We start from the raw sequence: 16,316 nt of genomic DNA, 5'->3' as shown, positions 1-16,316 counted from the left end.
ACTTTACCAGCTGTCTTTTCAGGAACTGGTAACACTTGAAAAATATTGGTAATTCCTTAATAATAGCATTAGCAAAGAAGCTTATACTAATGCTTGGAGAAGAAGGCAGATGTTTGAAGCTGGCCTACTGTGGTCCAGCTGTTCCTTAGCAGAGGCTGCATGCCAAAACCAGGCCTTAGGCCTGTTAAAAAGTCTCTCATGCTCTTTCCCCAAGCTGCCAGGGCTGTCAGCCTGACTCTTGATACTTGGGCCTGGGAACACTAGAGCTGAGAGAAAAGGCCTCAGTGGTGACTAACGGAGAGCTCTATTCCAAAACTCCCATTTCAACTGAGTAGAGAGACAACAGACATTGGGAGGGAGGAAAGTGGGCCTGGAGCCACTGGCATTTAAACCCTCTAAATGTGTTTCACAAAGGGACAGGTAGAACAGAATTAGTTAGGAGGAGGGAAAGCGTGGGCTTTTCAAGAGACATTATTAATCCAACATATAAGCTCTGTATTAGCTCCTGGTATGAATGGTGCTATGGTCTTAATGTGTGCATCCCCTCAAAATTCATATTTGAAACACTAATCCCCAAGGTGATGGTAGTAGAAGGTAGGGCCTTAGGGAGGTGATTAGGTCATGATGGTGGAGCCTTCATGAATGGGATTAGTGCCCTTATAAAAGAGGCCCCAGGGACTTCTCTGGCAGTCCAGTGGTTAAGACATCACGCTTCCACTACAGGGGGCACGGGTTCGATCTCTGGTTGGGGAACTAAGATCTCACATGCGGTGCAGCCAAAAGGTAGAAAAGAAAAAGAGGACCCAGAGGCCCCTGGTCCTTTCCACCATGTGACGATATATCAAAAGATGGTTGGTTATCTAGGAAGTGGGCCCTCATCAGACAATGAATCTGATGGGGGACAGGGAATGATTATGGACTTCTCAAGCTTCCTGAACTATAAGAAATCAATGTTTGTTGTTTGTAAGCTACCTGGTCTATGGTGTTTAATTATAGGAGCCTAGACTGTCTAAGACAAATGGTATTCACCTGTTTATCCTGTTTATTCACTTATTCATTCCTTTGTTTATTCATTCATTCATCGTATGAGTTTATAAGCCAGAGCATCCCAGGAAATGGAGAAATGACTAGATCAGAACCATGAGATCCCTCCTGCAGCTGGGGAAATAGGAGAGGAGTAAGTGGTTACATAGCAGGCAAGGCAGTTAAATCTCAGTTAACAAAACCTCTTGAAGGAAACCCCTTTTATAGGAAATCATTTTTGGAAAGGTTTTTTTAAAAAGCAGGTACCTTGAGAAGCTGTGCTCACAGTGTAGAGCCTGAGCCATATGCTAACTGTTAAGAGTTTCCTTCTATACGGCACGGGGAGGGGTGGGAGGAGGACCTTATGTTTGTTTGCTAATCGTCAATGTCATCCTTCAAGTGTCTAATCTCCCCTCTCATATCAGACAGACACTTATCTATTAGCATAGTAGGTCCTAAGATATACTAAGAATAAAACTTATGTTCCTATAACAACATTTCAGGGGAGCAGAGGTGGTGGAAACTAACTCCCTGTCAGTTTCAGGATCGGCCCCAGCTCCCCTAGACTTGCGCATAAGTTCTGGGGGGCTTGTATTGTACCAAACCCTTAGCAGGATTAGCAAAACCGATCGGTGCCATCTACATTCAGGATGGCTTCTGTTGGGACATCTTCGCATCCTCTGGTTGCCTATTGTTTTGTACTGCTCTCTGCTGTATTATCCCTAAGATTTGTCATAAGGCTCCTGTTGGTTCAGATCTCTCAGCTTCTTTCAGTACATGAGAGCATTTTTGCTGCTTTTGTGCCTTCACTCACTACAGGAATCTTTGTGGGACTATTTTATGACTTCCGTGCTTCCCTCAGGTCCTCAGGAGTCATTTTATTTCTTCCACAGTATGGTAGGGTCATGGTCTTCTTCAGATCCACCTGTCCAGACACACCATGCTGGGTACCACCCTGAGCTCTACTCGGGGAAGGAGCCATGAGTCCCTTCTGTACTTGGGTTCTTCCAAACACACCTCAGGTTTCTATTATACCACCCACCACTATTATTCACTTTTATTTCAAGTATTCAGTTTTAGAATTTCCATTTGGTTCCTTTTTTTGTAGTTTCTAGCTCTCTGCTGCAATTTCCTATCTGTTCCTTCATTACAAACATATTTTCCTTTATATCCCGAGTATAGTTACAACAGCTGCTTTAACATCCTAATCTTATTTCAACACCTGGCTCATCTTGAGGTTGGCTTCCATTACTTAATTTTTCTCTTGGATATGGGTTACATTTTCCTTTTTTAAAATGCCCAGTAATTTTGGATTGTATTGTGGACGTCTGTGAATGATATATTGTCAAGACTCTGGATTCTGCTATGTTACTCTCAAGAATATTATTTTTTAAAAATGTTAGCAGGCAGTTAACTTTGCTGAACTAAAATTCCAAACTTGGTCACCTTTGCAATGGGCACTGCTTGGAGTCTACTTCAGGGGTCAGCCAGTGGTTATACAGTCTGGTATTTCCCATCTGTGGCTCTCTCATTTTGGGGATTCTGCCTCTCCTTCTCCAGCTGCTGTGATCACTCTGAACTCTGTCCTCTGATTCCTTAGCTGCTATGACTGTGGGTTTCTGTCAAAGTTTTGGCTGCCCTCTCAGAGACTAAAGGGGCCTGGCCTCAGGTGAAAAGCCATAAAAGAATGGAAAACCCACCCACGGATGTTTCCATTTTTCAAATGTGGACTCCCTTCCAGCTTATGCCTATTTTTAGTTGCTTCCCACTGCCTTCAGAGAGTTATTTTTTAGAGTTTGTCTAGAGTTTATCTGTAGGAGAGTTGGTTCAATACAAGCTACTGTACCATGTGGAGTGGAATTTGCTGCCCTTCCTTCTGGTTAAACTGTAGGGGCAGGATATTGTGTCTCCCCTTCTCAGGGACCTATAATGTCCATTCACTCCCACTCCTCCTCACATTTTTCTCCCTGCCTGCAGCCTAGGGTTATGTTATGCACTCTGAGAAGTTGGGGAGATTTTTTTCTGCCTCTTTTTTTTTCTTTCTAAATTTTGAGTCCCCTTGGATATTTGAAACTCAAAAGTCCAAGCTTTCAAGACCTCAAAAGCTTTTCTTTGCCCTTTTGCTGAAACTACCATTCCTTGGGCTATAGATGCTATATGTATGTTTGGTTCCCAAATCAAAGAAAAGGGATAAGATAACAGGAAGTATTGGGATTGGAAAGCACATCAGTATTTAAAAAAAAATTATTCCTCCATATCAGGAATGACACCTATGTGGAGTGATTATTTGGCTGTGGTTTAGTACAAGTGAGACTGAGTGTATCTGATATTTAGATCAATAGTTGTAAGTATTTAAGCCTTCTTATTTCATTCATTTATTCATTCAAACATGCTTCACTCATTAAAAAGACATTTAGAGAGTGCCTATTATTTGTTAGGCCTTGTGCTAGGTACTAATTATGGAATAAAAAGTTGTATTTGTGAAAGACATTTCAGGTATCAGCAAACATTAAGGGGAAAGGCATAAGGCAGCCTAGAATTAAGTCTCGCCGGCTCTATCGAGCAGACTTGAAGGAATACAGATGCTATTACTTTAAAGTCATTTGGGATAGTGAAGATAGCACAAAATTTGGATTCAAAAAACTGAAGTTTAAGTCCCAGTTTACCATTTAGTAATTGTATTACTTTGGGCCAATCTCTCAATTTCTCTGGGCCCTACATTCATTTTCAATCATTATTAACTGCTGAATGTTGCTAGACTGAAAGCTTTCTCCCAACAGTACCTGTTCCTGCCCCGCTGTATCTTAGCATAGTGTCGGCACATATTAGGTTCTCAATAAATACTTAAACATTAAATGAGCAAGTAAATAATAACTCTTATTGCTTTTTCGATATGGACATTTCTAGCTGGACATCTTGAGAACTACCAGGATTCCAGGTTAACATGGGAAATGCTCCTCTAATTGGGTCCCTCCTTTGTTCTTCCAGCTCCCAGATATGCTTGTGATGCCTTCCAGAACATGTGATGGATTGTAATAGGTAATAATCAATTAGGATACTGTGCTGCAGAAACAAACGACTTGTAGTCTCAGTGGCTTACAACAGGTCATTTCTTGTTCGTGTTCCGTGATCATTACGGGTTCGATGGAGGGCTCAGCTTCTCACAACCAATCATGGACCTAGACTGGGGATCAGCCACCATATGGAATGTTGCCAGTGGCCTTGCTAGAGGAAAGAGAGAGCTCTGGAAGGTCTTTTCCTAACAATTAAGCAATTGCTGTGGAGTGACATACGTCACTTCTGCTCACAATTCATGGGCCAGAACTAGCCATAGAGCCTCTCCCAACCACAAGGAGCCAGGAAGAGCAATTCTACCATGGGACCAGAAGGAAAGGACCAGAAATATTGGAGGAACAGCATTGATGATCACCACAGTCCTGCCTTGCAAGGAAGATCCAGAGCTGGTTCACTCAGGCTCTTCTAAGGACAGGTCTGATGGGAAATAAGTGGGAGTATCTCTCATACTCCTGGGTCTTCTCACTTCCCTCAGGGTGGCAGGGCCCTACTCTCTGTCTCAGGTGCTTCACAGCACCCTAGGCTATCAAATGAGGATTGAACTCAAGGAATAAGAGTTAGTCTTTCTGCATGACCCACAGGTTGTGCTCTGGCTGCTACTGATGGGAGTTCATTTCCAAATGTCAAGCTCCAAGAGTTATTGTCTGGTTGTATACAAGGTTCCCAAGTTGTTATGGATGGATGGTTCTCATTTGAGTAGAGGGAGCTGGGATTCTGAATTCTGACTCTGATCAGTCCCTGAGTCCTGTGAATTGCACCCTATTGACACAGCCCCTCTGTCTCTCCCTCCTTCCCTTGCTCCAGTCTGGCAACTTCGACCTATTCCTGAAAGGTGTGTGTGCATGTGTGTGTATGGGATGGTGGTGGGTAGGAGAAGGAAAGGAGATATGACAGGGGACAATGCTTTTACTTGATTTCATATTTTTCCATATCTTTTTCATTTCATATTTGGACCTTGACTTTGGAAACCTCAAAACCAAGAATTTGGCTTTTTTTTTCCTGGTATTGTCATGGTAATTCTCCCTGGTGGCAAATGATGCCTTCTCTAGCTGTCTAAATTGGTGGGAAGAGGGTTGGTACAGTGTAACAGGAAATACAATGGGGCCCAATAGAATATTACTCAGCCATAAAAAAGAATGAAATAATACCATTTGCAGCAACATGGATGGACCTAGAGATTATCATACTAAGTGAAGTCAGACAGAGAAAGACAAATATCATATGTTATTGCTTATATGTGGAATCTAAAAAAATGATACAAATGAATTTATTTACAAACAGAAACAGATTCACAGACATAGAAAACAAACTTATGGTTACCAAAGGGGAAAGGGGGTGGGGGAGGGATAAATTAGGAGGTTGGAATTAACATATACACACTACTATATATAAAATAGATAAACAACAAGGACCTGCTGAATAGCACAGGGAACTATACTCAACATCTTGTAATAATCTATAAGGGAAAAGAATCTGAAAAAGAATATGTATATAACTGAATCACTGTGCTGTACACCTGAAACTAACGTGACATTGTAAATCAACTATACGTCAATTAAAAAAAAAAAGGTTAAGAAAAAAGAAATACAGAGGGGGAAGGGAAATCAGATCAGTTAATATATCAAAATATTATCCCATCATTTATTTAGTGAGTTATTTCCACAATCTCCTTTATTTTTTTACATCTGTGGAATACATAGGCTTCCTACATATTCTTTTATATATATATATATATATATATATATATATATATATATATATATATACATATTTTTTTTCTATCTCTGGTAATAAAGTTTGTTCACAAATGCGAGTTGATAGGTGTGTCCCATGAATGGAATAACCAGTGAAGGGGTATGGATGTGGACGGCTTTTGGTAAAGCCAGAGGCTTCCTCAAGCTGCCAGCAGCAGTGTGCTTCATACTATATTCCTGCAATTTAGTCTCTCGCGGCTCTTTGCTCCAGAGAGCAAATTCTATCTCAGCCACAGGAGGGCCCCTGCTCCCCTGAACTGCCTGTCAGACAGATTGGGAATTCAGAGGTAAAATGAAGAGTGGATTCAGGAGCAGAATAACAATCTTTTTTTTTTTTTTTTTTTTTGTATTGGGGTGAATGGAACATTTGGCAATCATCCGAACATTTCCTCAAATTGGTGATGCCTGTGGGTGGCATATGCAAAGTATTAGTTTGACTACACTTTGGACAAAAGTCCCTGGCCTTGGCCCATCAATGCTAACATACAAAATATCCTGACAAGCTCCCTGCTCCACCCCAATTCACACTCCCACACGGCTGAGGGGGTCACAGGGCATGTTTGGACACTGGCATGAAGGTGCCCTGCTCCATTCTGGACTTGCCAGTGGCGTGTCTGTGAGGCTGTGACCGTCACAGTGCACGCAGGGCAGAGGGCTCCTCTGAAACCACTGGCTCTGGGGCACCTTATAGGAACTCTTACGGGAATGAATGTTACCCTACACGGGGCCAGCTTTCTGCAGCCGTTTATTACAGAGCAGCTGGCCAAACTGTGATCTCACTGTGGCTGCAAACCCACTTAAAATATTAACAGTGATGATAAAGATGAATAATTCCTGTACCTCCAGGGCATATATGTGTTTGCTTATCTCTCCTGTCAGCCCTGAAATGTTGCTGTTCAGCTGCCCGGGAGATGATCTGGTTTTCGTGGTCCTGCAAATGAACAATTAGGTCAGTAGCTCCTCAGGTTCTGTAGCTTTTGATGGGTTTGTTTTCTGCAGAAGTTGTTACTGCTCTCTGCAGAATAACAGGCACTGAGTGTTTCTGAGCTAAGTTGGGAGAGAGGGGTTGAGTGGGGTGGGGTGGTGGTGAGAGGGTGGGAAGGAGGTGGGCAGAACAGAAGGTTAGCTGGGGTTCTCCTTCTCTCCAAGCCTCAGCGAAGCTGGGATGCAGCACAACTGCCACGGCTGCTGGTACCCACGGCCTTAATCATCTCCAGGGTGGGGTGATGCTACAGAGGCCAAGGGAGAGAATTGCTCCAGCAGGGGGGCTCCTTTAACCCAGCTCCTATAGGAATTGTACAGTCTGGCCACGGCTGCTTCTTACACTTGCCTGGGCCGGCTTAACTGCTCTCCTTTCTACAGGGGCTGTGAAGAGAACCAGCTTCCCCATTAAGTTGGGGCTTGCGTTTTGTTGATTGCGAACACTTGGGATCCCAGTTCTGGAGCCATCTGTGACCTGTTGTGCTGTAATAGCTTGGTTTTCCCCGTGTTCAGCTCCCTCCCCGAGTACTTAGTGTTAAATCATAGGGGGAGGAAGTGTGAGCAGAGGAAAAACAGCACTATTACATGACCCCCGATGAGACCGCTGTGATAGAATTAAAAGCTGCTGCCCTAGGACATTCTAACAGATGACATTGTGAGGTTGCCAAGGTAACCCACCAGGATACAGTTCCAGCATCTTTGGGGTTGATGCTGGGTAGGCGAGGTCAGTCAGAGGTGAGGCCCAGCTGCTCAGGGTGTGTCCCTTGGCTGGCCGGTCCATGGCAGTCAAGTGGAAAATCAAGGCTGACCTTTACACAACACGAATGAACCCAACCTTGTCTCCTCATTGGCTATTCCAGGTGAAAGAGAATCAGAATACTCCAGGCAATTGTTCAATGTAGGTTACACAGAGCTGAAAAAGGTCCGGATATGAATGACTCACCCATTCATTCCATATATGTTGATTAAACACCTACTATGTACCAGATAGGAAGCGTCAGAATATCTAGGCAGAAAGGTTGGGAGTTCTAGAAAACCTAAGAAAATGCACGTCCAAGCAGGGAAAAAAGACATTTAAGACATTTACACACCATTACTACTCAGGAAAAGGTTGAGTGGACGAAAATAAAAACAATCAGAATAACTTATTAACCCCAAGGACCTGGTGTTAAAAAAAACATGTGCAAAAATTGTATAGAGTGGAAATTATTTGCTTAAAAGAAGTCAACCTCCTCCTCCAAACACACCAAGTTATGCTGCATTCCCCGCTTTTCCCTTTATCTTCTTTTAAATACTCCGTGTTTACTTTTGAACTACTGGTTAATACCTATAAATGTTATTTTCTTTCTCCCAGGTAAGGATCAGAAAGATTTCAGATGAGCTTTCGATAACTCAAGGCCTTGGGCATATAAATAACAAAGATCCCTCCTTTTGGCCTCATTAGGTGGGTGTTCAAAACCATCACTGGGGCCTTTCGACACTTGTCTCCACATAATACTGTTTGCATCTGGACTTGGGCTGTCACCTGATCTTGTTATTTTCTCCCAGATGGCAAGCCAAGCAGGGGAGAGAGTGGGGGAGATTGGAGGCGGTGGTGGTGAGTGATACCAGCAAGTGGCAGGGTGGAAAGGGAAAGGGGCAAAAAACAAAAACAAAAACAAAATGGTAGTGGGGGGAGAGGGGAGGAACACAGAACTGGGATGGCTACGGAACAAGCAAACAAGGAAGAAAATCTCTGAGAAACTGTGGTTACAGGAATTCCTGCAAACAAAACAGTGCCTCCTTACCCCCGGGGGGCAGTTATTAGTACCGGAAGGACATCATTAAAACACTGCTGGGGCCTACACCAGCCCTCCATTCTGTGGGCTCCAATGCTTAAGGTCCCCTCTTTGGCCAAGCAGAAAATGTAGATAATTAGATTATGTCAGTTGTCTTATTGCAGTCCCCTAATAATAATAGTAATGATAATAATAATATCAACAACAACAGGATAATAGCTAAGTTATAGAGTGCTTTCCTAAACACTTCACTTATAAAACCCACCAGAAAAAGTGCTACTTAACAGAGAAGGAAATAGGAACAGAACCGTTAAGTCACTTAACCAAATCACACAGAAGGTGGATATGGATGAGAGCCCAAGGCCCACCCTGATGATTTGGCTCTAGGGTTCCCGCTATTAACCCTTACACTGTGATTGTGCTTTGTTTAAAAAGCTCCAGGAAGAAAGACTTACAATGGGCTCACTGCCTCCCATTTTCCCGTCACTAACGCAGCCCTGGCCTGGCTTTTCATTTATAGAATTGTCTCCTTGGCCGGCCTAAAGCTGCAGGCCAAGATGGTTCCCCAGATCTTCTCAAACCTTCTGGGCGCCTGAAGTAGGTGGGCTAGGGTGTGGCATGAGGACAGTGGCGTTATCCCCCTCCTTAAGCACTAACTCCCAAGCAATAACGTAGAGCCTGGGGATGGCCCCACCTGTGGAATGGGGAGGAGGAATGGTCCACTGTTAATGGTCCTCCCTGGAGGGAGGCGCCCCCTCCCTCCAGCACCCAAGCCCAAATTTTGAGGGTTCCGAGTCCCCCACGCGCGCTCCTGACGCACGCAACCTTGGTTACAAGGGGTCGAGAGGGTGGGCGGAGGAGCCACGGGCCTCTGCGCCGTGGAGCGGCGAGGGTCACTGGCTGGGGGGAAGCCGTGTGCAGCGGGCAGGTTGCTGGCCGCCTGGAGGCGGCGGCGCGGGGCGCGGGGCGCGGAGGCGGCGCGGGGCGGGCCAGCTGCTCCCGCTGCGGCTCCCGCGAAGACGCAGCGCAGCATATTTTGCACATGAGTTCAGAGGAAGAGGAAGTGTAGCCGGCGGACGCGCGGCGGCGACGGGGGCGCGTCGGGGCTGGAGCCGGAGCGCGCCGGGCTCAGGGCGCACGCAGCGAGCGGGAGCGCGGCGGCCGCGGGCTCCGCTGAGGGACAGACGCACGGATCGCAGGAGGGACGGACACACGAGCACGCCGCGCCGCCTGCCCCGTCCCCACCCCCTGGCGCCCACGCCTTCCCCGCGCCGCCTCCTGTATATGGCACAAACTTTCCTCCCGGGACGGAACACGCTGTCTCCGGGAGCCCGCGCCCGCGCCTTCTCCTCGGCTTAGTCCAGAACGGTAGGTGGGCGCCTGCAGGATTCGGGATGGAGGCGGGCGCAGGCGGGGCGGGAACCCGGCGGGCAAGGGGAGCCTGGCGGGGCGCCTCCCTGCAGGTTGCCGAGGCTGGGCGTGCTTCCCAGGCGCCGGGGCTGCCAGAGGGCCATCCCCGTCCCCTGCACCCCGGCCCGGATTGGATGGGGCCGGGGACAGGATCCATGGGACGCAGCGGTCTTGGGCCAACTTTTTTGGGGGGAAAAAAAAATCATCCCTGGCGAGCCATGGGGAGAGGCAGCCCAGAGCAGTCTGTTGAGGGTCGTGGGCTCCGCATGCTCGGGGCGCCTAGGAAGGAAGCAGAGGGGAAGCTTCGAGGCTACAGGTGGGTGTAGGACAGTGCTGCAGGGCGTCCTCGGCAAAGATCAGGCGGGAGCTGGCCCCGGAATCCAGGTTCAGGAGAGCGCGAGGCCGGGGTGGGCTGGGGTGGGGTGGGGTGGAGGCGGCTCCCGCTGCCCTTCTGCGTGCGCCCCGGGAGGTGCGTTTGTTCCCGGGGCAGCGGTGTGGACGGGCGGGAGCAGACGTGCCGCGCGTTCAGAGGAAGCGCCGCGGCCAAGGGAGACTCAGAGCCTCGGGGCGCGGGGAGTCCCCGGCACTGAAAACGGGCATCTCCCCTTCTGTAAAGGGGGCTTCTTCCCTCGTCCTCACCACTTTCCTAGGCCCAAGGGACACCAGGGTGGACCTGGGTGAGGGCGGGGTGGTGGCGGCGTTTATTTCAGGAAGCCCCGTTGTCAGGCATGCACACCCCCTCCTGCGCCAGGGCTCATGCCCTTCACCTAGACTGCCGCTGTCTTTGGCAGCGAGAACCTCGTGGAGGCCAAGGTGCAGTAACCCAGGCGCCCTGCCTCCCTGGTGCTTGCGCCTGGCTGCCCTGTGTCGTTGTGGGTGGTCCCCAGGGACGCTGGGTGGTGTCAGTGAGTTTGTTAGGGGGTTTAAGAACAAAAAAGTATTAAAAAAAAAAAAAAAAAGTCTGGCACCAGTTCCTATGTTTGAGTGACTGCCCCGGTTTCCAGCAACCTGGTTTCCTTCTTGTAATTGGTACAGCTGTTTTCAGATGGTGGGCGCAGTCAGGCGAGGCGTCTTCCAGCCCCTGCCATCGTGTGTCATCTCAGGATAAGTGAGGCCCTGCCAGGAAGGAAGGCAGGCGTAATGTGAGCCACCTCTGGGCCCGTGCGTAGGGCGTGCTCTGCACCCCACGTGTCCCTGGCCACAGGGATTCCTAATTTGTACCTCTGAGCAGCTGAATTCCCTGCCAGGTTCAAGTGACCCCAGATGTCACCAAACCCCACAGAGGGGTTAAGCAACAAGCTGTTTGGGGCTCTTTGGTGCGTGTGTGTGCTAACCTCAGTGAAATCACTTTAACCTCAGAGGGAGCTCTGCATCCTCTTTTGCCTTAAGTGGGGTTTCTGGCCTGACAGCTGGGAGGACACCCCTCTGGCTGCAGCTGGGTCGGTTTTTCTTTGTTTGTCTTTTGGCTGCATGGACGTGGGGCAAATGGAAGAGAGGTGTTGTGCCGTTAGCTAATAGATTTGGTGCAGGAACTGAAAGAGAATTAATTGGGAATACGAGTCAGTGAGTTCTTTTTCTCCCTCTTGAGCAGGAATTTTTGGCTTCCATTCAAATAATTGCTTTGTCTGTAGGGAAACAGGCAGAAAATCTTTGGCATGAGTGATGTGAGTTCCTGTAAAGCTACTTGTGTTCTTCCAGTCTTAACTTTTCAGCAGAATCGAAATTATGTGGGCCCATGGCTTGGTGGGCATGGGTGTCTTGCTAAATTTCTAAGTTGGTGGACTAGGGAGAGGGCCCTGTGACTCTTTCTCCCACCCACCTCCTTTTAAAAAATATAGAAAAGTTGCAAGAACGGTGACCACCCAAATACCCGTATCTAGAGTCTATAATTTTACGATATTGGCTTTATTACACATCCGTCCATCTAGTCATCCCTCTATCCATCCATCAGTTCAACTTATTGTTTTATGCATTTTAAATTAAATGGCAGACATTGGTACAGGTCACCTCTAAACGTTTCAGCACACATTTCATTATTTAGAGTTCAATATATGTTCATGATTTTCTTAAGGTAAAACTTATACATATGGTGAATTTATACATACATACATATCTCCATATAGTGAAATGCACAGACCTTGAGGGTAACATTTGCATAATGTTTCGACAGATGCCTACACCTGTGTAACCCTCATCTCTATCAAGTAATGTTGCCGTCACCCCCAGAAAGTTCCTTCATCCCCATTCCCAGTCAGTCCCTGTCCTCACCCTTTGTTTCTCACTCAAAGTTAGTTTAGCCTGGTCTTGAACTTCATATAAGTGGAATTCCACAGTATTGTGTAAAGTTTCTTTCACTCAGCATGTTTTTTAGGTTCACCCATGTTTTATGTACCAGTAATTTGGTCTTTTTTATTGCTGAGTTAAAGTCCAGTATTTATTTATAACGCAGTTTTTTTATGTATTCCCCTGTTGATGGACACATGAGTTATTTCCAGGTTTGGGGGGGGGGGGTATTGTGAATGAAGCTGCTGTGAATATTTGTATACAAGTCTTCCTAGGGACATATGTTGTCATGTCTTGTGGGTAAATGGAGTGGAATTGCTGGGTCATAAAAGAGATGTATGTGAACCTTATAAGAGACTGCCAGACCTTCTCCCAACATGGTTATACCATTTTACACTCCCGCCAGCAAAGAATACAAATGTGAGAGTCCAGATACAACAACTCATTTTCCTAGCCCAAAGTCAAGAGCATGGTAGACCAGTGTTCTTCTGGGGCCTGAGTGAGCCAGAAATTGGAACATCTGAGACAGTCTGGACCATGTTGTTTTCATAGATGGAGGAGCTGAGAGAAATCTCTGACTCTGCCAGTAAATGGGTTTACTCTTAAATTATTGCAGACAGTCAGACAAATATTTTATTTTTAGAGATCTTCGGAGAAGGGAATTCCATAGGGGAACGTCCCCTTGGTTGTGAAAGAAGATCGACTGCTTTCTATATAAAGAAAAATAAACCCCAAACCCCAAAGAGTTCCACTAAACTTCTGCTTCGAAACTCCTGGGGGATTTCTGGCATATTGGTCTGGTTGCTCTGAATCTGGTGGAGATTCCCGTTGGATTTCACCGGCTGAGGCAGCTGGCTGTTGAAAGCGGTTGTGTTTGCTTTGTGAGTCAGGTCAGATTTGGCTTTTTGAAGGCTGCGCGAACAGCTTTCCTGTTAAAGTGATGTGGCCTGTCAGTGAGAAACATGGCCTGTCAACACCCCTCTTATTGTCCTGGCTGAGAAAATGGGCCGTTCACTCTCAGGTCCCCTTGCACCTTCGTCCCCGTCTGTGGGCCTGCAGCCAAACCTGGTCTTGGCTGATCCAGGAAGTAGGAGTGGAGCCTCCTGCTTATGTGAGACCCAGGATGAAGCTTGGTGTCTTCTCGCCGAGGTGTCTCATTGAGGTCAGCTGACAAGTGGTACAGAGTCTTAAGACATTGGACTATGTTTGGGGACTGTTCCCTTCATCCGCCTGCCACAGGGTAGAGGCTCAGAATAATTCTCATGGTACCCATCTGGGTGACTGCCTGTCTGGAGGTTGACAGGGATGGCCAAGATGTCAGGACACCAAGACGTATTTTACTAGAGGCCACTTTACTATAGCCCGTGAAACAGGTTCAAAGTGTTAGGAAAACTTTGCCAGCTGTAAACTTCCATTCTAGTAGCACCGTTTTTATTTTATTGCAGATTTTACTATTGCTGTTAACAAAATTATCATTATAGCTACCCCTTGCCAGGCGCCCATTCTTTGCCAGGCACGGTTAGGCTCTTTACATGCGTGCTCTGAATCTAATCCTCGTGAGAGGCAAATACTATTATTATCTGCACTTTGGCCTTGAGGAAACTGAAGCTTAGAGAGGTTAGGGAGCTTGCCCCAAGTTCACATTTTCATGTTTCCTGGACATTAAGGGAAGAGGCTGTGACCTTCTGGTTTCGCAAGTGCAGATTCCAGCTGCAAGCATAGATTTCCAAATACACAAAGCCGTCGTAGAAGAGAAATGTAAGCTGGATGGGGGATGGAAGTTGGAACAAATGACACACTGGAATCACTTTCTTAAGTCTTTTGCCTTTTTGTTTCAGGCTTTCTGATATTTGGGGCACCTGGAGCCTGGGTAGAGGTACTAATTTGGTGACAATTTAAGATATTATTGGTTGTGATGATTGTAATTTTATCGTAGGGAAAGAAAGACGTTGCCAGCTGTTTGGTTTGAGTGTCTGTTGCTGAGTCGTCCACTACAGTAGCCACTGGCTACATGTGGCTATTTACATTTAAATGTCAATGAATTAAAAGAAAATAAAATTTAAAATGCAGTTCCAGTCTCACCGGCCACCTTTCAAGAAGAGCCCTAGAGCCACACGTGGTTATTGGCGAGCGAATTGGACAGAGCAGATGTATTTTCATCCTCGTTGAAAGTTCTGTTTGATGGGGCTACTCTATACTAAGCATTTCTCTTTTGTCCTTCAGTTTAAGAACTGGCCACACTCTTGGCTAAAGCTTAGGCTGTTTTTCACTGACAAAGAGATAAATTTAGCCAGACATTTCTTTTATGTTTATAAAAAGGTTTGTGTGTGTGTGTGTGATCTTTCCTCCCACTCACATTCAGTTTTTGACGTAAATTTGAGTTTCCCTTTTCTCCTGGGCCCCCAAAGGGGCTCTCGTTATTATCGTTGTGTATTTTACCAAGATGCTTTCTCTGAAAAGATCGGTACAGCGGGCAAGCGATGGCCACTGCTTGAGGCCCTGTTAATTTCCTTGCTCTCCAAAGAATTCAGTTCAGCTTTTAAATATGCATTTGTGCGACTTACTCCCTACCTGGGCTGAATTCAGGAAGAAAAAGCGCTCTCAGCGGGGCCAGAACCAAAGAGCTAGAAAATCAGGTCACGTTCTATGTGTGGTGGCTACCTGCCAAGACTGAGGTGGAACAGACATCCTTTGGGGTAGCTGGGGGCTTCGTTAGGGGGTTTTTCTGGGTCGGGCCTGCCCCTGTGGTGTAGGGAGCAGTGGAGGGGCCACGGCATCGTGTCTGATGGTGCAGGATGGTGGCGGAGGGACGTCCCCTTTAGGGGGTGTCCGCTACTCAGGCTCGGTTCAAAGGAGAGGGACGCCAGCCCACAGGGGTCAGTGGGGAACCCAGAGCCCCCAGAGCTGGGAAGTCAACATCAGCTATGTTTGCTCAGCTTGTTTGATGCTCACCAACTCTCGTGCTACTTTATGAAGCTGTATTGGATGTTTCCACACTTTTTCAACCAGGAAGCCAGCTGCACTTCACTGACAACGTTCTTTGGCTTTTAAAACTAAACTGTCCCATTGTGCTGTTCCATAGGCAGACCCCCTGCATGGGCAGCATTTATTCTTTGCAAAGGATTATCAGCTTCCATTTGTGCGTGTGTGTTTGTGTTGTTTGTGTGTGTGTGTTTGTGTGTTGGAAGTCCCTAATGAGTATTTCACCCCGAGGAAACACTTCTGAGGATCCTTCAAGTTTTATGGAATAACTCCCAAATTACTCAGATTTGGAGACATTTTTGTAATAGACCTTATCCATTAAAGTCGGATGAGAAGAGATTAGGTTAATCACAGACTCTGGTTGATGGAACGTGACCATATCGTGTATTATAAGATTTTGGAAATGCAGAGTACAAGAAATCAGACTGTTCATTTAAACACTTCTTTAATTTAGAGAGGTCTTTGGGGATTTTTCCAGTGTCTTGGGACACTTTATAAGCACCCTTTCAGTGTGGTGTAATTATAGCAGGTTAACAGGGATCTTTATCATCGATAACAAGTAGTACTAGTAATAGTACTAATAATGGTTAACATTTAGACAGCCATTTCTAGGTGCCTGAGCTCTTCCAAGCCCTGTTAAATTAACTTATTTAGTCCTCACCCTGCAAGTGGATTCTGCGGTCATCCCGATTTTATAGTTGAGAACCCTGAGGTTAAGTGGCTTCCTTGACGTCACTCGGCTAGGAAGTAGGGGCCCTGGAACTTTAACCAGGCGCTCTGGCTCCAGAACCTCACCAGCCCCTGTGCTGTGCTTTTAAAAAGGCGAACTTGAGAGCAACAGGCAAATATTCCAAAGGCCCTTTCCATCCTTTTCCAGATAATAGGCACCTTTCCTTCTCCGGAAGTCTGTTGACGGAGTAGGTGTTACTCTGCATCTCTTGGGGCAGGGCATTGGGGTAGTTGTTGTTGAGGATGAAGAGGTAACTGCCTTCGAGAAGTTTGCTGTCCCGTGGGAAGATGGGGTGGTACC

General features: G+C 46.5%; 1 protein-coding gene across 2 annotated transcripts in view; it reads left to right on the top strand.

The window, feature by feature from the left end:
• The first annotated feature begins 9,686 nt into the window (after positions 1-9,686).
• RFTN1 (raftlin, lipid raft linker 1) overlaps positions 9,687-16,316 on the top strand; it is a 206,540-nt gene continuing 199,910 nt past the window's right edge. The window contains exon 1 of one of the 2 annotated variants that reach the window (XM_059920383.1): positions 9,687-9,979. The gene's annotated coding sequence lies outside the window, so the exon portion shown is untranslated. Of the gene's footprint in view, positions 9,980-10,247; positions 10,338-16,316 lie in introns of those variants that run through there. The other variant, XM_059920384.1, reaches the window with a different exon arrangement.

The sequence above is a fragment of the Balaenoptera ricei genome, chromosome 4, assembly GCF_028023285.1.
Source record: "Balaenoptera ricei isolate mBalRic1 chromosome 4, mBalRic1.hap2, whole genome shotgun sequence".
Taxonomy (NCBI): domain Eukaryota; kingdom Metazoa; phylum Chordata; class Mammalia; order Artiodactyla; family Balaenopteridae; genus Balaenoptera; species Balaenoptera ricei.
The sequence above is the reverse complement of the archived record's forward strand: the minus strand, read 5'-3'. Positions and strand labels throughout refer to the sequence as shown.